Source organism: Eubalaena glacialis, chromosome 1 (genome assembly GCF_028564815.1).
Source record: "Eubalaena glacialis isolate mEubGla1 chromosome 1, mEubGla1.1.hap2.+ XY, whole genome shotgun sequence".
NCBI lineage: Eukaryota > Metazoa > Chordata > Mammalia > Artiodactyla > Balaenidae > Eubalaena > Eubalaena glacialis.
Genome location: NC_083716.1, coordinates 92,359,827 through 92,378,901, shown reverse-complemented (window position 1 = coordinate 92,378,901; position 19,075 = coordinate 92,359,827). Strand labels below are relative to the sequence as shown.

The 19,075-nt window shown below is 74.2% G+C and overlaps 11 non-coding genes and 6 pseudogenes across 11 annotated transcripts; all 17 read right to left on the bottom strand.

Moving 5' to 3' along the window:
• Window positions 1-752: 752 nt before the first annotated feature.
• On the bottom strand, window positions 753-871 carry LOC133079305 (5S ribosomal RNA). Its single transcript, XR_009698151.1, has one exon. It is a non-coding gene; the product is annotated as a 5S ribosomal RNA (ribosomal RNA).
• A 910-nt stretch (window positions 872-1,781) lies between these two features.
• LOC133075468 (5S ribosomal RNA) lies at window positions 1,782-1,900 on the bottom strand (annotated as a pseudogene).
• Window positions 1,901-2,846: 946 nt separating this feature from the next.
• On the bottom strand, window positions 2,847-2,965 carry LOC133079200 (5S ribosomal RNA). Its single transcript, XR_009698086.1, has one exon. It is a non-coding gene; the product is annotated as a 5S ribosomal RNA (ribosomal RNA).
• Window positions 2,966-3,883: 918 nt separating this feature from the next.
• LOC133079157 (5S ribosomal RNA) lies at window positions 3,884-4,002 on the bottom strand. Its single transcript, XR_009698066.1, has one exon. It is a non-coding gene; the product is annotated as a 5S ribosomal RNA (ribosomal RNA).
• Window positions 4,003-4,911: 909 nt separating this feature from the next.
• LOC133075464 (5S ribosomal RNA) lies at window positions 4,912-5,030 on the bottom strand (annotated as a pseudogene).
• Window positions 5,031-5,940: 910 nt separating this feature from the next.
• LOC133079103 (5S ribosomal RNA) lies at window positions 5,941-6,059 on the bottom strand. Its single transcript, XR_009698046.1, has one exon. It is a non-coding gene; the product is annotated as a 5S ribosomal RNA (ribosomal RNA).
• Window positions 6,060-6,977: 918 nt separating this feature from the next.
• Window positions 6,978-7,096, bottom strand: LOC133079053 (5S ribosomal RNA). The gene has a single exon (XR_009698021.1). It is a non-coding gene; the product is annotated as a 5S ribosomal RNA (ribosomal RNA).
• Window positions 7,097-8,004: 908 nt separating this feature from the next.
• On the bottom strand, window positions 8,005-8,123 carry LOC133075460 (5S ribosomal RNA; annotated as a pseudogene).
• A 910-nt stretch (window positions 8,124-9,033) lies between these two features.
• LOC133079007 (5S ribosomal RNA) lies at window positions 9,034-9,152 on the bottom strand. The gene has a single exon (XR_009698008.1). It is a non-coding gene; the product is annotated as a 5S ribosomal RNA (ribosomal RNA).
• A 910-nt stretch (window positions 9,153-10,062) lies between these two features.
• On the bottom strand, window positions 10,063-10,181 carry LOC133075455 (5S ribosomal RNA; annotated as a pseudogene).
• Window positions 10,182-11,127: 946 nt separating this feature from the next.
• Window positions 11,128-11,246, bottom strand: LOC133078948 (5S ribosomal RNA). The gene has a single exon (XR_009697980.1). It is a non-coding gene; the product is annotated as a 5S ribosomal RNA (ribosomal RNA).
• Window positions 11,247-12,164: 918 nt separating this feature from the next.
• On the bottom strand, window positions 12,165-12,283 carry LOC133078893 (5S ribosomal RNA). Its single transcript, XR_009697967.1, has one exon. It is a non-coding gene; the product is annotated as a 5S ribosomal RNA (ribosomal RNA).
• A 910-nt stretch (window positions 12,284-13,193) lies between these two features.
• LOC133075446 (5S ribosomal RNA) lies at window positions 13,194-13,312 on the bottom strand (annotated as a pseudogene).
• Window positions 13,313-14,222: 910 nt separating this feature from the next.
• Window positions 14,223-14,341, bottom strand: LOC133078843 (5S ribosomal RNA). The gene has a single exon (XR_009697955.1). It is a non-coding gene; the product is annotated as a 5S ribosomal RNA (ribosomal RNA).
• Window positions 14,342-15,259: 918 nt separating this feature from the next.
• Window positions 15,260-15,378, bottom strand: LOC133078771 (5S ribosomal RNA). The gene has a single exon (XR_009697927.1). It is a non-coding gene; the product is annotated as a 5S ribosomal RNA (ribosomal RNA).
• A 1,968-nt stretch (window positions 15,379-17,346) lies between these two features.
• Window positions 17,347-17,471, bottom strand: LOC133105047 (5S ribosomal RNA; annotated as a pseudogene).
• A 919-nt stretch (window positions 17,472-18,390) lies between these two features.
• On the bottom strand, window positions 18,391-18,509 carry LOC133078722 (5S ribosomal RNA). Its single transcript, XR_009697921.1, has one exon. It is a non-coding gene; the product is annotated as a 5S ribosomal RNA (ribosomal RNA).
• Between the last annotated feature and the right edge of the window lie 566 nt (window positions 18,510-19,075).

The following is a 19,075-nucleotide window of genomic DNA, read 5'->3' as shown; positions in this document are numbered from 1 at the left end:
CAGCCCAGGGCGGGCGGGACCCACCAAACCGTTCGGCGCTTGGCGCCCCGCCCCAGATCCCGCACGTCGCTCACAGGGACGTGGCCCCGGAGGCTTCAGGGCCCGGGGCCCGCGGTCCCTTGGGCCTCCCCTCTGCCCGCCCACGCGGCGCTAGGCGCAGCCCAGCCGCAGCCCGGGCCGGCCCTCCTGCCCGACGGCAGTCGGCCCTTAACCCACTGGGAGCCACCATTGAGTCGGCACGGCCCCTTAGCCCCAGCAAGGCCACCCTTGCCCCCACGCCACCCGCCGAGCACAGGACCCGGCGCCTTGTGGCCGGCCGGCCCGGAGCACCGGCCCCGGCCCCCGCCCCCGCTCCCGCCCCCGGCCGTGGCGAAACGGCGGAGGGGGGGCTTTTTCCGGAGGGAGCTGTGGAGAGACACACCGGCAGATAGGTGGCTGCGCCGGGGCTGGGCGCTGGTGGGGGCGGCCAGGTGCAGGTCAAGGGGCTCGCGGGCCGCACGGCCGGCACCCGGGCCTGAGGCGGAGTCTGGGTTCAGGCCAGCCACCCCGGGAGCGGCTGGGATGCGGCTGCCTTCCAGGGCCGCCTTCTGGCCGCCTGGCCGGCCAGGCAGGCGGAGAGCGCCCCCTCTGGCGCGCTGTGGTGGGAGGGGCCGGAGGAGGTGGGGCCTGCAGCGGTGCCCGGCGGGGGCGGGGGCGGGGGCGGGGGCGGAGGCGGCGGGCGACTAAAGGAGAAGGCGGAGCGGGAGGCAAAAAGCCTACAGCACCCGGTATTCCCAGGCGGTCTCCCATCCAAGTACTAACCAGGCCCGACCCTGCTTAGCTTCCGAGATCAGACGAGATCGGGCGCGTTCAGGGTGGTATGGCCGTAGACGCAGGAGGGGCCCGCGCGGTGCCTCTTGAGGCCCAGCTTCGCTGGCGCCTGCGCCTTACCGCCATGCCGGCGGCCAGCCCTCTCCGGCAGGGCCCTGCCGCCCGCCCAGGCAGGCGACAGGAGGCCTCGGGGACCCGGGGGTGGCGGAGTGGTGGGCCACCTCGCAGCCCAGGGCGGGCGGGACGCTCCAGGCCCGTCGGCGCTTGGCGCCCCGCCGCAGATCCCGCTCGACGCTCACAGGGACGCGGCCCCGGAGGCTTCAGGGCCCGGCGGCCGCGGTCCCTTGGGCATCCCCCCCTGCCCGCCCACGCGGAGTTAGGCGCAGCCCGGCCACGGCCGGGCCGGCCCTCCGGCCGGGCAGCAGCTGGCCCGAAGCCACTGGGAGCCACCATGGAGTGGGCACGGCCCCTTAGCCCCAGCAAGGCCCCCCCTTGCCCCCACGCCGCCCGCCGAGCACAGGACCCCGGCCCTGGTGGCCGGCAGGCCCGGAGAAGCGGCCCCGGCCCCCGCCCCCGCTCCCGCCCCCGGCCGTGGCGAAACGGCGGAGGGGGGGGCTTTTTCCGGAGGGAGCTGTGGAGAGACACACGGGCAGACAGGGGGCTGCGGCGCGGCTGGGCTCCGGTGGGGGCGGCCAAGTGCAGGTCGAGGGCCTCGCGGGCCGCACGGACGGCACCCCGGCCTGCGGCGGAGTCTGGGTCCGGGCCAGCCACCACGGGAGCGGCTGGGGTGGCGGCTGCCTTCCAGGGCCGCATTCTGGCCGCATGTCCAGCCAGCTCGGCGGGGAGCGATCCCTCCGGCGCGCTGTGTTGGGAGGGACGTGAGGAGGTGAGGCCTGCAGCGGTGCTCAGCGGGGGCAGAGGCGGCCTCGGCCGCGGGCCACTAAATGTCAAGGCGGAGCGGGAGGCAAAAAAGCCTACAGCACTCGGTATTCCCATGTGGTCTCCCATCCAGGTACGAAACAGGCCAGACCCTGATTAGCTTCCGAGATCAGACGAGGTGTGGTGCGTTCAGGGAGGTGTGGCCGTAGAATGCAGCGGGGGCCACGGTGTGCCTCTTGAGGCTTAGCTTCGCTGGTGCTGGCGACTTACCGCCAGCCCGGCAGCCAACCCTCTCCGGCGCGGCCCTGCCGTCCGCCCAGGCAAGCGACAGGAGGCCTCGAGGGCCCGGGGGTGGTGGAGTTGTGGGCGACTTCGCAGCTCAGGTCAGGCGGGACCCTCCAGGCCTGTAGGCGCTTGGCCCTCCGCCCCAGAGCCGCTCAACGCTCACAGGACTTGGCCCCGGAGGCTTAAGGGCCTGTGGCCCTCGGTCCCTTGTGCATTCCCCACCCTGTCAATCCACACAGTGCTAGGCGCAGCCCAGCCACGGCCTGGCCGGCCCGCCTGCCCAACGGCAGTTGGCCCGAAGCCACTGGGAGCCACCATTGAGCCGGCACGGCCCCTTAGACACAGCAACGCCACCCTTGCCCCCACGCCAACTGCCGAGCAAAGTTCCCGGCGCCTGGTGTCTAGCCAGCCCAGCGAACCGGTCCCAGCCCATGACCCCGCTCCCACTCTCGGCCGTGGCGAAGTGGCAAAGGGTGGGCTTTTTCCGGAGGGAGCTGTGGAGAGACACACGGGCAGACAGGGGGCTGCGGCGCGGCTGGGCTCCGGTGGGGGCGGCCAAGTGCAGGTCGAGGGCTTCGTGGGCCGCACGGACGGCACCCCGGCCTGCGGCGGAGTCTGGGTCCGGGCCAGCCACCACGGGAGCGGCTGGGGTGGCGGCTGCCTTCCAGGGCCGCCTTCTGGCCGCCTGGCCGGCCAGGCCGGCGCGGAGCGCCCCCTCTGGCGCGCTGTGGTGGGAGGGGCCGGAGGAGGTGGGGCCTGCAGCGCTGCCCGGCGGGGGCGGGGGCGGGGGCGGAGGCAGCGGCCTCGGCCTTGGCCTCGGCCTCGGCCTAGGCCGCGGGCGACTAAAGGAGAAGGCGGAGCGGGAGGCAAAAAGCCTACAGCACCCGGTATTCCCAGGCGGTCTCCCATCCAAGTACTAACCAGGCCCGACCCTGCTTAGCTTCCGAGATCAGACGAGATCGGGCGCGTTCAGGGTGGTATGGCCGTAGACGTTAAAAGGGGCCCGCGGAGTGCCTCTTGAGGCCCAGCTTCGCTGGCGCTTGCGCCTCCCCGCCAGCCCGGCGGCCAGCCCGCCCCGGCAGGGCCCCGCCGCCCGCCCAGGCAGGGCAACGGCGGCCTCGGGTACCAGGGGGGTGGCGGAGGGTTCGGCGACCTCCCAGCCCAGGGCGGGCGGGACCCACCAAACCGTTCGGCGCTTGGCGCCCCGCCCCAGATCCCGCACGTCGCTCACAGGGACGTGGCCCCGGAGGCTTCAGGGCCCGGGGCCCGCGGTCCCTTGGGCCTCCCCTCTGCCCGCCCACGCGGCGCTAGGCGCAGCCCAGCCGCAGCCCGGGCCGGCCCTCCTGCCCGACGGCAGTCGGCCCTTAACCCACTGGGAGCCACCATTGAGTCGGCACGGCCCCTTAGCCCCAGCAAGGCCACCCTTGCCCCCACGCCACCCGCCGAGCACAGGACCCGGCGCCTTGTGGCCGGCCGGCCCGGAGCACCGGCCCCGGCGCCCGCCCCCGCTCCCGCCCCCGGCCGTGGCGAAACGGCGGAGGGGGGGCTTTTTCCGGAGGGAGCTGTGGAGAGACACACCGGCAGATAGGTGGCTGCGCCGGGGCTGGGCGCTGGTGGGGGCGGCCAGGTGCAGGTCAAGGGGCTCGCGGGCCGCACGGCCGGCACCCGGGCCTGAGGCGGAGTCTGGGTTCAGGCCAGCCACCCCGGGAGCGGCTGGGATGCGGCTGCCTTCCAGGGCCGCCTTCTGGCCGCCTGGCCGGCCAGGCAGGCGGAGAGCGCCCCCTCTGGCGCGCTGTGGTGGGAGGGGCCGGAGGAGGTGGGGCCTGCAGCGGTGCCCGGCGGGGGCGGGGGCGGGGGCGGGGGCGGAGGCGGCGGGCGACTAAAGGAGAAGGCGGAGCGGGAGGCAAAAAGCCTACAGCACCCGGTATTCCCAGGCGGTCTCCCATCCAAGTACTAACCAGGCCCGACCCTGCTTAGCTTCCGAGATCAGACGAGATCGGGCGCGTTCAGGGTGGTATGGCCGTAGACGCAAGAGGGGCCCGCGCGGTGCCTCTTGAGGCCCCAGCTTCGCTGGCGCCTGCGCCTTACCGCCATGCCGGCGGCCAGCCCTCTCCCGCAGGGCCCTGCCGCCCGCCCAGGCAGGCGACAGGAGGCCTCGGGGACCCGGGGGTGGCGGAGTGGTGGGCCACCTCGCAGCCCAGGGCGGGCGGGACGCTCCAGGTCCGTCGGCTCTTGGCGCCCCGCCGCAGATCCCGCTCGACGCTCACAGGGACGCGGCCCCGGAGGCTTCAGGGCCCGGCGGCCGCGGTCCCTTGGGCATCCCCCCCTGCCCGCCCACGCGGAGTTAGGCGCAGCCCGGCCACGGCCGGGCCGGCCCTCCGGCCGGGCAGCAGCTGGCCCGAAGCCACTGGGAGCCACCATGGAGTGGGCACGGCCCCTTAGCCCCAGCAAGGCCCCCCCTTGCCCCCACGCCGCCCGCCGAGCACAGGACCCCGGCCCGGGTGGACGGCAGGCCCGGAGAAGCGGCCCCGGCCCCCGCCCCCGCTCCCGCCCCCGGCCGTGGCGAAACGGCGGAGGGGGGGCTTTTTCCGGAGGGAGCTGTGGAGAGACACACGGGCAGACAGGGGGCTGCGGCGCGGCTGGGCTCCGGTGGGGGCGGCCAAGTGCAGGTCGAGGGCTTCGTGGGCCGCACGGACGGTACCCCGGCCTGCGGCGGAGTCTGGGTCCGGGCCAGCCACCACGGGAGCGGCTGGGGTGGCGGCTGCCTTCCAGGGCCGCATTCTGGCCGCATGTCCAGCCAGCTCGGCGGGGAGCGATCCCTCCGGCGCGCTGTGTTGGGAGGGACGTGAGGAGGTGAGGCCTGCAGCGGTGCTCAGCGGGGCGGAGGCGGCCTCGGCCGCGGGCCACTAAATGTCAAGGCGGAGCGGGAGGCAAAAAAGCCTACAGCACTCGGTATTCCCATGTGGTCTCCCATCCAGGTACGAAACAGGCCAGACCCTGATTAGCTTCCGAGATCAGACGAGGTGTGGTGCGTTCAGGGAGGTGTGGCCGTAGAATGCAGCGGGGGCCACGGTGTGCCTCTTGAGGCTTAGCTTTGCTGGTGCTGGCGACTTACCGCCAGCCCGGCAGCCAACCCTCTCCGGCGCGGCCCTGCCGTCTGCCCAGGCAAGCGACAGGAGGCCTCGAGGGCCCGGGGGTGGTGGAGTTGTGGGCGACTTCGCAGCTCAGGTCAGGCGGGACCCTCCAGGCCTGTAGGCGCTTGGCCCTCCGCCCCAGAGCCGCTCAACGCTCACAGGACTTGGCCCCGGAGGCTTAAGGGCCTGTGGCCCTCGGTCCCTTGTGCATTCCCCACCCTGTCAATCCACACAGTGCTAGGCGCAGCCCAGCCACGGCCTGGCCGGCCCGCCTGCCCAACGGCAGTTGGCCCGAAGCCACTGGGAGCCACCATTGAGCCGGCACGGCCCCTTAGACACAGCAACGCCACCCTTGCCCCCACGCCAACTGCCGAGCAAAGTTCCCGGCGCCTGGTGTCTAGCCAGCCCAGCGAACCGGTCCCAGCCCACGACCCCGCTCCCACTCTCGGCCGTGGCGAAGTGGCAAAGGGTGGGCTTTTTCCGGAGGGAGCTGTGGAGAGACACACGGGCAGACAGGGGGCTGCGGCGCGGCTGGGCTCCGGTGGGGGCGGCCAAGTGCAGGTCGAGGGCTTCGTGGGCCGCACGGACGGCACCCCGGCCTGCGGCGGAGTCTGGGTCCGGGCCAGCCACCACGGGAGCGGCTGGGGTGGCGGCTGCCTTCCAGGGCCGCCTTCTGGCCGCCTGGCCGGCCAGGCCGGCGCGGAGCGCCCCCTCTGGCGCGCTGTGGTGGGAGGGGCCGGAGGAGGTGGGGCCTGCAGCGCTGCCCGGCGGGGGCCGGGGCGGGGGCGGAGGCGGCGGGCGACTAAAGGAGAAGGCGGAGCGGGAGGCAAAAAGCCTACAGCACCCGGTATTCCCAGGCGGTCTCCCATCCAAGTACTAACCAGGCCCGACCCTGCTTAGCTTCCGAGATCAGACGAGATCGGGCGCGTTCAGGGTGGTATGGCCGTAGACGTTAAGAGGGGCCCGCGGAGTGCCTCTTGAGGCCCAGCTTCGCTGGCGCTTGCGCCTCCCCGCCAGCCCGGCGGCCAGCCCGCCCCGGCAGGGCCCCGCCGCCCGCCCAGGCAGGGCAACGGCGGCCTCGGGTACCAGGGGGGTGGCGGAGGGTTCGGCGACCTCCCAGCCCAGGGCGGGCGGGACCCACCAAACCGTTCGGCGCTTGGCGCCCCGCCCCAGATCCCGCACGTCGCTCACAGGGACGTGGCCCCGGAGGCTTCAGGGCCCGGGGCCCGCGGTCCCTTGGGCCTCCCCTCTGCCCGCCCACGCGGCGCTAGGCGCAGCCCAGCCGCAGCCCGGGCCGGCCCTCCTGCCCGACGGCAGTCGGCCCTTAACCCACTGGGAGCCACCATTGAGTCGGCACGGCCCCTTAGCCCCAGCAAGGCCACCCTTGCCCCCACGCCACCCGCCGAGCACAGGACCCGGCGCCTTGTGGCCGGCCGGCCCGGAGCACCGGCCCCGGCCCCCGCCCCCGCTCCCGCCCCCGGCCGTGGCGAAACGGCGGAGGGGGGGCTTTTTCCGGAGGGAGCTGTGGAGAGACACACCGGCAGATAGGTGGCTGCGCCGGGGCTGGGCGCTGGTGGGGGCGGCCAGGTGCAGGTCAAGGGGCTCGCGGGCCGCACGGCCGGCACCCGGGCCTGAGGCGGAGTCTGGGTTCAGGCCAGCCACCCCGGGAGCGGCTGGGATGCGGCTGCCTTCCAGGGCCGCCTTCTGGCCGCCTGGCCGGCCAGGCAGGCGGAGAGCGCCCCCTCTGGCGCGCTGTGGTGGGAGGGGCCGGAGGAGGTGGGGCCTGCAGCGGTGCCCGGCGGGGGCGGGGGCGGGGGCGGGGGCGGAGGCGGCGGGCGACTAAAGGAGAAGGCGGAGCGGGAGGCAAAAAGCCTACAGCACCCGGTATTCCCAGGCGGTCTCCCATCCAAGTACTAACCAGGCCCGACCCTGCTTAGCTTCCGAGATCAGACGAGATCGGGCGCGTTCAGGGTGGTATGGCCGTAGACGCAGGAGGGGCCCGCGCGGTGCCTCTTGAGGCCCAGCTTCGCTGGCGCCTGCGCCTTACCGCCATGCCGGCGGCCAGCCCTCTCCGGCAGGGCCCTGCCGCCCGCCCAGGCAGGCGACAGGAGGCCTCGGGGACCCGGGGGTGGCGGAGTGGTGGGCCACCTCGCAGCCCAGGGCGGGCGGGACGCTCCAGGCCCGTCGGCGCTTGGCGCCCCGCCGCAGATCCCGCTCGACGCTCACAGGGACGCGGCCCCGGAGGCTTCAGGGCCCGGCGGCCGCGGTCCCTTGGGCATCCCCCCCTGCCCGCCCACGCGGAGTTAGGCGCAGCCCGGCCACGGCCGGGCCGGCCCTCCGGCCGGGCAGCAGCTGGCCCGAAGCCACTGGGAGCCACCATGGAGTGGGCACGGCCCCTTAGCCCCAGCAAGGCCCCCCCTTGCCCCCACGCCGCCCGCCGAGCACAGGACCCCGGCCCTGGTGGACGGCAGGCCCGGAGAAGCGGCCCCGGCCCCCGCCCCCGCTCCCGCCCCCGGCCGTGGCGAAACGGCGGAGGGCGGGCTTTTTCCGGAGGGAGCTGTGGAGAGACACACGGGCAGACAGGGGGCTGCGGCGCGGCTGGGCTCCGGTGGGGGCGGCCAAGTGCAGGTCGAGGGCTTCGTGGGCCGCACGGACGGTACCCCGGCCTGCGGCGGAGTCTGGGTCCGGGCCAGCCACCACGGGAGCGGCTGGGGTGGCGGCTGCCTTCCAGGGCCGCATTCTGGCCGCATGTCCAGCCAGCTCGGCGGGGAGCGATCCCTCCGGCGCGCTGTGTTGGGAGGGACGTGAGGAGGTGAGGCCTGCAGCGGTGCTCAGCGGGGCGGAGGCGGCCTCGGCCGCGGGCCACTAAATGTCAAGGCGGAGCGGGAGGCAAAAAAGCCTACAGCACTCGGTATTCCCATGTGGTCTCCCATCCAGGTACGAAACAGGCCAGACCCTGATTAGCTTCCGAGATCAGACGAGGTGTGGTGCGTTCAGGGAGGTGTGGCCGTAGAATGCAGCGGGGGCCACGGTGTGCCTCTTGAGGCTTAGCTTCGCTGGTGCTGGTGACTTACCGCCAGCCCGGCAGCCAACCCTCTCCGGCGCGGCCCTGCCGTCCGCCCAGGCAAGCGACAGGAGGCCTCGAGGGCCCGGGGGTGGTGGAGTTGTGGGCGACTTCGCAGCTCAGGTCAGGCGGGACCCTCCAGGCCTGTAGGCGCTTGGCCCTCCGCCCCAGAGCCGCTCAACGCTCACAGGACTTGGCCCCGGAGACTTAAGGGCCTGTGGCCCTCGGTCCCTTGTGCATTCCCCACCCTGTCAATCCACACAGTGCTAGGCGCAGCCCAGCCACGGCCTGGCCGGCCCGCCTGCCCAACGGCAGTTGGCCCGAAGCCACTGGGAGCCACCATTGAGCCGGCACGGCCCCTTAGACACAGCAACGCCACCCTTGCCCCCACGCCAACTGCCGAGCAAAGTTCCCGGCGCCTGGTGTCTAGCCAGCCCAGCGAACCGGTCCCAGCCCACGACCCCGCTCCCACTCTCGGCCGTGGCGAAGTGGCAAAGGGTGGGCTTTTTCCGGAGGGAGCTGTGGAGAGACACACGGGCAGACAGGGGGCTGCGGCGCGGCTGGGCTCCGGTGGGGGCAGCCAAGTGCAGGTCGAGGGCTTCGTGGGCCGCACGGACGGCACCCCGGCCTGCGGCGGAGTCTGGGTCCGGGCCAGCCACCACGGGAGCGGCTGGGGTGGCGGCTGCCTTCCAGGGCCGCCTTCTGGCCGCCTGGCCGGCCAGGCCGGCGCGGAGCGCCCCCTCTGGCGCGCTGTGGTGGGAGGGGCCGGAGGAGGTGGGGCCTGCAGCGCTGCCCGGCGGGGGCCGGGGCGGGGGCGGAGGCGGCGGGCGACTAAAGGAGAAGGCGGAGCGGGAGGCAAAAAGCCTACAGCACCCGGTATTCCCAGGCGGTCTCCCATCCAAGTACTAACCAGGCCCGACCCTGCTTAGCTTCCGAGATCAGACGAGATCGGGCGCGTTCAGGGTGGTATGGCCGTAGACGCAGGAGGGGCCCGCGCGGTACCTCTTGAGGCCCAGCTTCGCTGGCGCCTGCGCCTTACCGCCATGCCGGCGGCCAGCCCTCTCCGGCAGGGCCCTGCCGCCCGCCCAGGCAGGCGACAGGAGGCCTCGGGGACCCGGGGGTGGCGGAGTGGTGGGCCACCTCGCAGCCCAGGGCGGGCGGGACGCTCCAGGCCCGTCGGCGCTTGGCGCCCCGCCGCAGATCCCGCTCGACGCTCACAGGGACGCGGCCCCGGAGGCTTCAGGGCCCGTCGGCCGCGGTCCCTTGGGCATCCCCCCCTGCCCGCCCACGCGGAGTTAGGCGCAGCCCGGCCACGGCCGGGCCGGCCCTCCGGCCGGGCAGCAGCTGGCCCGAAGCCACTGGGAGCCACCATGGAGTGGGCACGGCCCCTTAGCCCCAGCAAGGCCCCCCCTTGCCCCCACGCCGCCCGCCGAGCACAGGACCCCGGCCCTGGTGGCCGGCAGGCCCGGAGAAGCGGCCCCGGCCCCCGCCCCCGCTCCCGCCCCCGGCCGTGGCGAAACGGCGGAGGGGGGGGCTTTTTCCGGAGGGAGCTGTGGAGAGACACACGGGCAGACAGGGGGCTGCGGCGCGGCTGGGCTCCGGTGGGGGCGGCCAAGTGCAGGTCGAGGGCCTCGCGGGCCGCACGGACGGCACCCCGGCCTGCGGCGGAGTCTGGGTCCGGGCCAGCCACCACGGGAGCGGCTGGGGTGGCGGCTGCCTTCCAGGGCCACATTCTGGCCGCATGTCCAGCCAGCTCGGCGGGGAGCGATCCCTCCGGCGCGCTGTGTTGGGAGGGACGTGAGGAGGTGAGGCCTGCAGCGGTGCTCAGCGGGGGCGGAGGCGGCCTCGGCCGCGGGCCACTAAATGTCAAGGCGGAGCGGGAGGCAAAAAAGCCTACAGCACTCGGTATTCCCATGTGGTCTCCCATCCAGGTACGAAACAGGCCAGACCCTGATTAGCTTCCGAGATCAGACGAGGTGTGGTGCGTTCAGGGAGGTGTGGCCGTAGAATGCAGCGGGGGCCACGGTGTGCCTCTTGAGGCTTAGCTTCGCTGGTGCTGGCGACTTACCGCCAGCCCGGCAGCCAACCCTCTCCGGCGCGGCCCTGCCGTCCGCCCAGGCAAGCGACAGGAGGCCTCGAGGGCCCGGGGGTGGTGGAGTTGTGGGCGACTTCGCAGCTCAGGTCAGGCGGGACCCTCCAGGCCTGTAGGCGCTTGGCCCTCCGCCCCAGAGCCGCTCAACGCTCACAGGACTTGGCCCCGGAGGCTTAAGGGCCTGTGGCCCTCGGTCCCTTGTGCATTCCCCACCCTGTCAATCCACACAGTGCTAGGCGCAGCCCAGCCACGGCCTGGCCGGCCCGCCTGCCCAACGGCAGTTGGCCCGAAGCCACTGGGAGCCACCATTGAGCCGGCACGGCCCCTTAGACACAGCAACGCCACCCTTGCCCCCACGCCAACTGCCGAGCAAAGTTCCCGGCGCCTGGTGTCTAGCCAGCCCAGCGAACCGGTCCCAGCCCACGACCCCGCTCCCACTCTCGGCCGTGGCGAAGTGGCAAAGGGTGGGCTTTTTCCGGAGGGAGCTGTGGAGAGACACACGGGCAGACAGGGGGCTGCGGCGTGGCTGGGCTCCGGTGGGGGCGGCCAAGTGCAGGTCGAGGGCTTCGTGGGCCGCACGGACGGCACCCCGGCCTGCGGCGGAGTCTGGGTCCGGGCCAGCCACCACGGGAGCGGCTGGGGTGGCGGCTGCCTTCCAGGGCCGCCTTCTGGCCGCCTGGCCGGCCAGGCCGGCGCGGAGCGCCCCCTCTGGCGCGCTGTGGTGGGAGGGGCCGGAGGAGGTGGGGCCTGCAGCGCTGCCCGGCGGGGGCGGGGGCGGGGGCGGAGGCAGCGGCCTCGGCCTTGGCCTCGGCCTCGGCCTAGGCCGCGGGCGACTAAAGGAGAAGGCGGAGCGGGAGGCAAAAAGCCTACAGCACCCGGTATTCCCAGGCGGTCTCCCATCCAAGTACTAACCAGGCCCGACCCTGCTTAGCTTCCGAGATCAGACGAGATCGGGCGCGTTCAGGGTGGTATGGCCGTAGACGTTAAAAGGGGCCCGCGGAGTGCCTCTTGAGGCCCAGCTTCGCTGGCGCTTGCGCCTCCCCGCCAGCCCGGCGGCCAGCCCGCCCCGGCAGGGCCCCGCCGCCCGCCCAGGCAGGGCAACGGCGGCCTCGGGTACCAGGGGGGTGGCGGAGGGTTCGGCGACCTCCCAGCCCAGGGCGGGCGGGACCCACCAAACCGTTCGGCGCTTGGCGCCCCGCCCCAGATCCCGCACGTCGCTCACAGGGACGTGGCCCCGGAGGCTTCAGGGCCCGGGGCCCGCGGTCCCTTGGGCCTCCCCTCTGCCCGCCCACGCGGCGCTAGGCGCAGCCCAGCCGCAGCCCGGGCCGGCCCTCCTGCCCGACGGCAGTCGGCCCTTAACCCACTGGGAGCCACCATTGAGTCGGCACGGCCCCTTAGCCCCAGCAAGGCCACCCTTGCCCCCACGCCACCCGCCGAGCACAGGACCCGGCGCCTTGTGGCCGGCCGGCCCGGAGCACCGGCCCCGGCCCCCGCCCCCGCTCCCGCCCCCGGCCGTGGCGAAACGGCGGAGGGGGGGCTTTTTCCGGAGGGAGCTGTGGAGAGACACACCGGCAGATAGGTGGCTGCGCCGGGGCTGGGCGCTGGTGGGGGCGGCCAGGTGCAGGTCAAGGGGCTCGCGGGCCGCACGGCCGGCACCCGGGCCTGAGGCGGAGTCTGGGTTCAGGCCAGCCACCCCGGGAGCGGCTGGGATGCGGCTGCCTTCCAGGGCCGCCTTCTGGCCGCCTGGCCGGCCAGGCAGGCGGAGAGCGCCCCCTCTGGCGCGCTGTGGTGGGAGGGGCCGGAGGAGGTGGGGCCTGCAGCGGTGCCCGGCGGGGGCGGGGGCGGGGGCGGGGGCGGAGGCGGCGGGCGACTAAAGGAGAAGGCGGAGCGGGAGGCAAAAAGCCTACAGCACCCGGTATTCCCAGGCGGTCTCCCATCCAAGTACTAACCAGGCCCGACCCTGCTTAGCTTCCGAGATCAGACGAGATCGGGCGCGTTCAGGGTGGTATGGCCGTAGACGCAGGAGGGGCCCGCGCGGTGCCTCTTGAGGCCCAGCTTCGCTGGCGCCTGCGCCTTACCGCCATGCCGGCGGCCAGCCCTCTCCGGCAGGGCCCTGCCGCCCGCCCAGGCAGGCGACAGGAGGCCTCGGGGACCCGGGGGTGGCGGAGTGGTGGGCCACCTCGCAGCCCAGGGCGGGCGGGACGCTCCAGGCCCGTCGGCGCTTGGCGCCCCGCCGCAGATCCCGCTCGACGCTCACAGGGACGCGGCCCCGGAGGCTTCAGGGCCCGGCGGCCGCGGTCCCTTGGGCATCCCCCCCTGCCCGCCCACGCGGAGTTAGGCGCAGCCCGGCCACGGCCGGGCCGGCCCTCCGGCCGGGCAGCAGCTGGCCCGAAGCCACTGGGAGCCACCATGGAGTGGGCACGGCCCCTTAGCCCCAGCAAGGCCCCCCCTTGCCCCCACGCCGCCCGCCGAGCACAGGACCCCGGCCCTGGTGGCCGGCAGGCCCGGAGAAGCGGCCCCGGCCCCCGCCCCCGCTCCCGCCCCCGGTCGTGGCGAAACGGCGGAGGGGGGGGCTTTTTCCGGAGGGAGCTGTGGAGAGACACACGGGCAGACAGGGGGCTGCGGCGCGGCTGGGCTCCGGTGGGGGCGGCCAAGTGCAGGTCGAGGGCCTCGCGGGCCGCACGGACGGCACCCCGGCCTGCGGCGGAGTCTGGGTCCGGGCCAGCCACCACGGGAGTGGCTGGGGTGGCGGCTGCCTTCCAGGGCCGCATTCTGGCCGCATGTCCAGCCAGCTCGGCAGGGAGCGATCCCTCCGGCGCGCTGTGTTGGGAGGGACGTGAGGAGGTGAGGCCTGCAGCGGTGCTCAGCGGGGGCGGAGGCGGCCTCGGCCGCGGGCCACTAAATGTCAAGGCGGAGCGGGAGGCAAAAAAGCCTACAGCACTCGGTATTCCCATGTGGTCTCCCATCCAGGTACGAAACAGGCCAGACCCTGATTAGCTTCCGAGATCAGACGAGGTGTGGTGCGTTCAGGGAGGTGTGGCCGTAGAATGCAGCGGGGGCCACGGTGTGCCTCTTGAGGCTTAGCTTCGCTGGTGCTGGCGACTTACCGCCAGCCCGGCAGCCAACCCTCTCCGGCGCGGCCCTGCCGTCCGCCCAGGCAAGTGACAGGAGGCCTCGAGGGCCCGGGGGTGGTGGAGTTGTGGGCGACTTCGCAGCTCAGGTCAGGCGGGACCCTCCAGGCCTGTAGGCGCTTGGCCCTCCGCCCCAGAGCCGCTCAACGCTCACAGGACTTGGCCCCGGAGGCTTAAGGGCCTGTGGCCCTCGGTCCCTTGTGCATTCCCCACCCTGTCAATCCACACAGTGCTAGGCGCAGCCCAGCCACGGCCTGGCCGGCCCGCCTGCCCAACGGCAGTTGGCCCGAAGCCACTGGGAGCCACCATTGAGCCGGCACGGCCCCTTAGACACAGCAACGCCACCCTTGCCCCCACGCCAACTGCCGAGCAAAGTTCCCGGCGCCTGGTGTCTAGCCAGCCCAGCGAACCGGTCCCAGCCCACGACCCCGCTCCCACTCTCGGCCGTGGCGAAGTGGCAAAGGGTGGGCTTTTTCCGGAGGGAGCTGTGGAGAGACACACGGGCAGACAGGGGGCTGCGGCGCGGCTGGGCTCCGGTGGGGGCGGCCAAGTGCAGGTCGAGGGCTTCGTGGGCCGCACGGACGGCACCCCGGCCTGCGGCGGAGTCTGGGTCCGGGCCAGCCACCACGGGAGCGGCTGGGGTGGCGGCTGCCTTCCAGGGCCGCCTTCTGGCCGCCTGGCCGGCCAGGCCGGCGCGGAGCGCCCCCTCTGGCGCGCTGTGGTGGGAGGGGCCGGAGGAGGTGGGGCCTGCAGCGCTGCCCGGCGGGGGCCGGGGCGGGGGCGGAGGCGGCGGGCGACTAAAGGAGAAGGCGGAGCGGGAGGCAAAAAGCCTACAGCACCCGGTATTCCCAGGCGGTCTCCCATCCAAGTACTAACCAGGCCCGACCCTGCTTAGCTTCCGAGATCAGACGAGATCGGGCGCGTTCAGGGTGGTATGGCCGTAGACGTTAAGAGGGGCCCGCGGAGTGCCTCTTGAGGCCCAGCTTCGCTGGCGCTTGCGCCTCCCCGCCAGCCCGGCGGCCAGCCCGCCCCGGCAGGGCCCCGCCGCCCGCCCAGGCAGGGCAACGGCGGCCTCGGGTACCAGGGGGGTGGCGGAGGGTTCGGCGACCTCCCAGCCCAGGGCGGGCGGGACCCACCAAACCGTTCGGCGCTTGGCGCCCCGCCCCAGATCCCGCACGTCGCTCACAGGGACGTGGCCCCGGAGGCTTCAGGGCCCGGGGCCCGCGGTCCCTTGGGCCTCCCCTCTGCCCGCCCACGCGGCGCTAGGCGCAGCCCAGCCGCAGCCCGGGCCGGCCCTCCTGCCCGACGGCAGTCGGCCCTTAACCCACTGGGAGCCACCATTGAGTCGGCACGGCCCCTTAGCCCCAGCAAGGCCACCCTTGCCCCCACGCCACCCGCCGAGCACAGGACCCGGCGCCTTGTGGCCGGCCGGCCCGGAGCACCGGCCCCGGCCCCCGCCCCCGCTCCCGCCCCCGGCCGTGGCGAAACGGCGGAGGGGGGGCTTTTTCCGGAGGGAGCTGTGGAGAGACACACCGGCAGATAGGTGGCTGCGCCGGGGCTGGGCGCTGGTGGGGGCGGCCAGGTGCAGGTCAAGGGGCTCGCGGGCCGCACGGCCGGCACCCGGGCCTGAGGCGGAGTCTGGGTTCAGGCCAGCCACCCCGGGAGCGGCTGGGATGCGGCTGCCTTCCAGGGCCGCCTTCTGGCCGCCTGGCCGGCCAGGCAGGCGGAGAGCGCCCCCTCTGGCGCGCTGTGGTGGGAGGGGCCGGAGGAGGTGGGGCCTGCAGCGGTGCCCGGCGGGGGCGGGGGCGGGGGCGGGGGCGGAGGCGGCGGGCGACTAAAGGAGAAGGCGGAGCGGGAGGCAAAAAGCCTACAGCACCCGGTATTCCCAGGCGGTCTCCCATCCAAGTACTAACCAGGCCCGACCCTGCTTAGCTTCCGAGATCAGACGAGATCGGGCGCGTTCAGGGTGGTATGGCCGTAGACGCAGGAGGGGCCCGCGCGGTGCCTCTTGAGGCCCAGCTTCGCTGGCGCCTGCGCCTTACCGCCATGCCGGCGGCCAGCCCTCTCCGGCAGGGCCCTGCCGCCCGCCCAGGCAGGCGACAGGAGGCCTCGGGGACCCGGGGGTGGCGGAGTGGTGGGCCACCTCGCAGCCCAGGGCGGGCGGGACGCTCCAGGCCCGTCGGCGCTTGGCGCCCCGCCGCAGATCCCGCTCGACGCTCACAGGGACGCGGCCCCGGAGGCTTCAGGGCCCGGCGGCCGCGGTCCCTTGGGCATCCCCCCCTGCCCGCCCACGCGGAGTTAGGCGCAGCCCGGCCACGGCCGGGCCGGCCCTCCGGCCGGGCAGCAGCTGGCCCGAAGCCACTGGGAGCCACCATGGAGTGGGCACGGCCCCTTAGCCCCAGCAAGGCCCCCCCTTGCCCCCACGCCGCCCGCCGAGCACAGGACCCCGGCCCTGGTGGCCGGCAGGCCCGGAGAAGCGGCCCCGGCCCCCGCCCCCGCTCCCGCCCCCGGCCGTGGCGAAACGGCGGAGGGGGGGGCTTTTTCCGGAGGGAGCTGTGGAGAGACACACGGGCAGACAGGGGGCTGCGGCGCGGCTGGGCTCCGGTGGGGGCGGCCAAGTGCAGGTCGAGGGCCTCGCGGGCCGCACGGACGGCACCCCGGCCTGCGGCGGAGTCTGGGTCCGGGCCAGCCACCACGGGAGCGGCTGGGGTGGCGGCTGCCTTCCAGGGCCGCATTCTGGCCGCATGTCCAGCCAGCTCGGCGGGGAGCGATCCCTCCGGCGCGCTGTGTTGGGAGGGACGTGAGGAGGTGAGGCCTGCAGCGGTGCTCAGCGGGGGCAGAGGCGGCCTCGGCCGCGGGCCACTAAATGTCAAGGCGGAGCGGGAGGCAAAAAAGCCTACAGCACTCGGTATTCCCATGTGGTCTCCCATCCAGGTACGAAACAGGCCAGACCCTGATTAGCTTCCGAGATCAGACGAGGTGTGGTGCGTTCAGGAGGTGTGGCCGTAGAATGCAGCGGGGGCCACGGTGTGCCTCTTGAGGCTTAGCTTCGCTGGTGCTGGCGACTTACCGCCAGCCCGGCAGCCAACCCTCTCCGGCGCGCCCTGCCGTCCGCCCAGGCAAGCGACAGGAGGCCTCGAGGGCCCGGGGGTGGTGGAGTTGTGGGCGACTTCGCAGCTCAGGTCAGGCGGGACCCTCAGGCCTGTAGGCGCTTGGCCCTCCGCCCCAGAGCCGCTCAACGCTCACAGGACTTGGCCCCGGAGGCTTAAGGGCCTGTGGCCCTCGGTCCCTTGTGCATTCCCCACCCTGTCAATCCACACAGTGCTAGGCGCAGCCCAGCCACGGCCTGGCCGGCCCGCCTGCCCAACGGCAGTTGGCCGAAGCCACTGGGAGCCACCATTGAGCCGGCACGGCCCTTAGACACAGCAACGCCACCCTTGCCCCACGCCAACTGCCGAGCAAAGTTCCCGGCGCCTGGTGTCTAGCCAGCCCAGCGAACCGGTCCCAGCCCATGACCCCGCTCCCACTCTCGGCCGTGGCGAAGTGGCAAAGGGTGGGCTTTTTCCGGAGGGAGCTGTGGAGAGACACACGGGCAGACAGGGGGCTGCGGCGCGGCTGGGCTCCGGTGGGGCGGCCAAGTGCAGGTCGAGGGCTTCGTGGGCCGCACGGACGGCACCCCGGCCTGCGGCGGAGTCTGGGTCCGGGCCAGCCACCACGGGAGCGGCTGGGGTGGCGGCTGCCTTCCAGGGCCGCCTTCTGGCCGCCTGGCCGGCCAGGCCGGCGCGGAGCGCCCCCTCTGGCGCGCTGTGGTGGGAGGGGCCGGAGGAGGTGGGGCCTGCAGCGCTGCCCGGCGGGGGCGGGGGCGGGGGCGGAGGCAGCGGCCTCGGCCTTGGCCTCGGCCTCGGCCTAGGCCGCGGGCGACTAAAGGAGAAGGCGGAGCGGGAGGCAAAAAGCCTACAGCACCCGGTATTCCAGGCGGTCTCCCATCCAAGTACTAACCAGGCCCGACCCTGCTTAGCTTCCGAGATCAGACGAGATCGGGCGCGTGGCGCGTTCAGGGTGGTATGGCCGTAGGACGTTAAAAGGGGCCCGCGGAGTGCCTCTTGAGGCCCAGCTTCGCTGGCGCTTGCGCCTCCCCGCCAGCCCGGCGGCCAGCCCGCCCCGGCAGGGCCCCGCCGCCCGCCCAGGCAGGGCAACGGCGGCCTCGGGTACCAGGGGGGTGGCGGAGGGTTCGGCGACCTCCCAGCCCAGGGCGGGCGGGACCCACCAAACCGTTCGGCGCTTGGCGCCCCGCCCCAGATCCCGCACGTCGCTCACAGGGACGTGGCCCCGGAGGCTTCAGGGCCCGGGGCCCGCGGTCCCTTGGGCCTCCCCTCTGCCCGCCCACGCGGCGCTAGGCGCAGCCCAGCCGCAGCCCGGGCCGGCCCTCCTGCCCGACGGCAGTCGGCCCTTAACCCACTGGGAGCCACCATTGAGTCGGCACGGCCCCTTAGCCCCAGCAAGGCCACCCTTGCCCCCACGCCACCCGCCGAGCACAGGACCCGGCGCCTTGTGGCCGGCCGGCCCGGAGCACCGGCCCCGGCGCCCGCCCCCGCTCCCGCCCCCGGCCGTGGCGAAACGGCGGAGGGGGGGCTTTTTCCGGAGGGAGCTGTGGAGAGACACACCGGCAGATAGGTGGCTGCGCCGGGGCTGGGCGCTGGTGGGGGCGGCCAGGTGCAGGTCAAGGGGCTCGCGGGCCGCACGGCCGGCACCCGGGCCTGAGGCGGAGTCTGGGTTCAGGCCAGCCACCCCGGGAGCGGCTGGGATGCGGCTGCCTTCCAGGGCCGCCTTCTGGCCGCCTGGCCGGCCAGGCAGGCGGAGAGCGCCCCCTCTGGCGCGCTGTGGTGGGAGGGGCCGGAGGAGGTGGGGCCTGCAGCGGTGCCCGGCGGGGGCGGGGGCGGGGGCGGGGGCGGAGGCGGCGGGCGACTAAAGGAGAAGGCGGAGCGGGAGGCAAAAAGCCTACAGCACCCGGTATTCCCAGGCGGTCTCCCATCCAAGTACTAACCAGGCCCGACCCTGCTTAGCTTCCGAGATCAGACGAGATCGGGCGCGTTCAGGGTGGTATGGCCGTAGACGCAAGAGGGGCCCGCGCGGTGCCTCTTGAGGCCCCAGCTTCGCTGGCGCCTGCGCCTTACCGCCATGCCGGCGGCCAGCCCTCTCCCGCAGGGCCCTGCCGCCCGCCCAGGCAGGCGACAGGAGGCCTCGGGGACCCGGGGGTGGCGGAGTGGTGGGCCACCTCGCAGCCCAGGGCGGGCGGGACGCTCCAGGTCCGTCGGCTCTTGGCGCCCCGCCGCAGATCCCGCTCGACGCTCACAGGGACGCGGCCCCGGAGGCTTCAGGGCCCGGCGGCCGCGGTCCCTTGGGCATCCCCCCCTGCCCGCCCACGCGGAGTTAGGCGCAGCCCGGCCACGGCCGGGCCGGCCCTCCGGCCGGGCAGCAGCTGGCCCGAAGCCACTGGGAGCCACCATGGAGTGGGCACGGCCCCTTAGCCCCAGCAAGGCCCCCCCTTGCCCCCACGCCGCCCGCCGAGCACAGGACCCCGGCCCGGGTGGACGGCAGGCCCGGAGAAGCGGCCCCGGCCCCCGCCCCCGCTCCCGCCCCCGGCCGTGGCGAAACGGCGGAGGGGGGGCTTTTTCCGGAG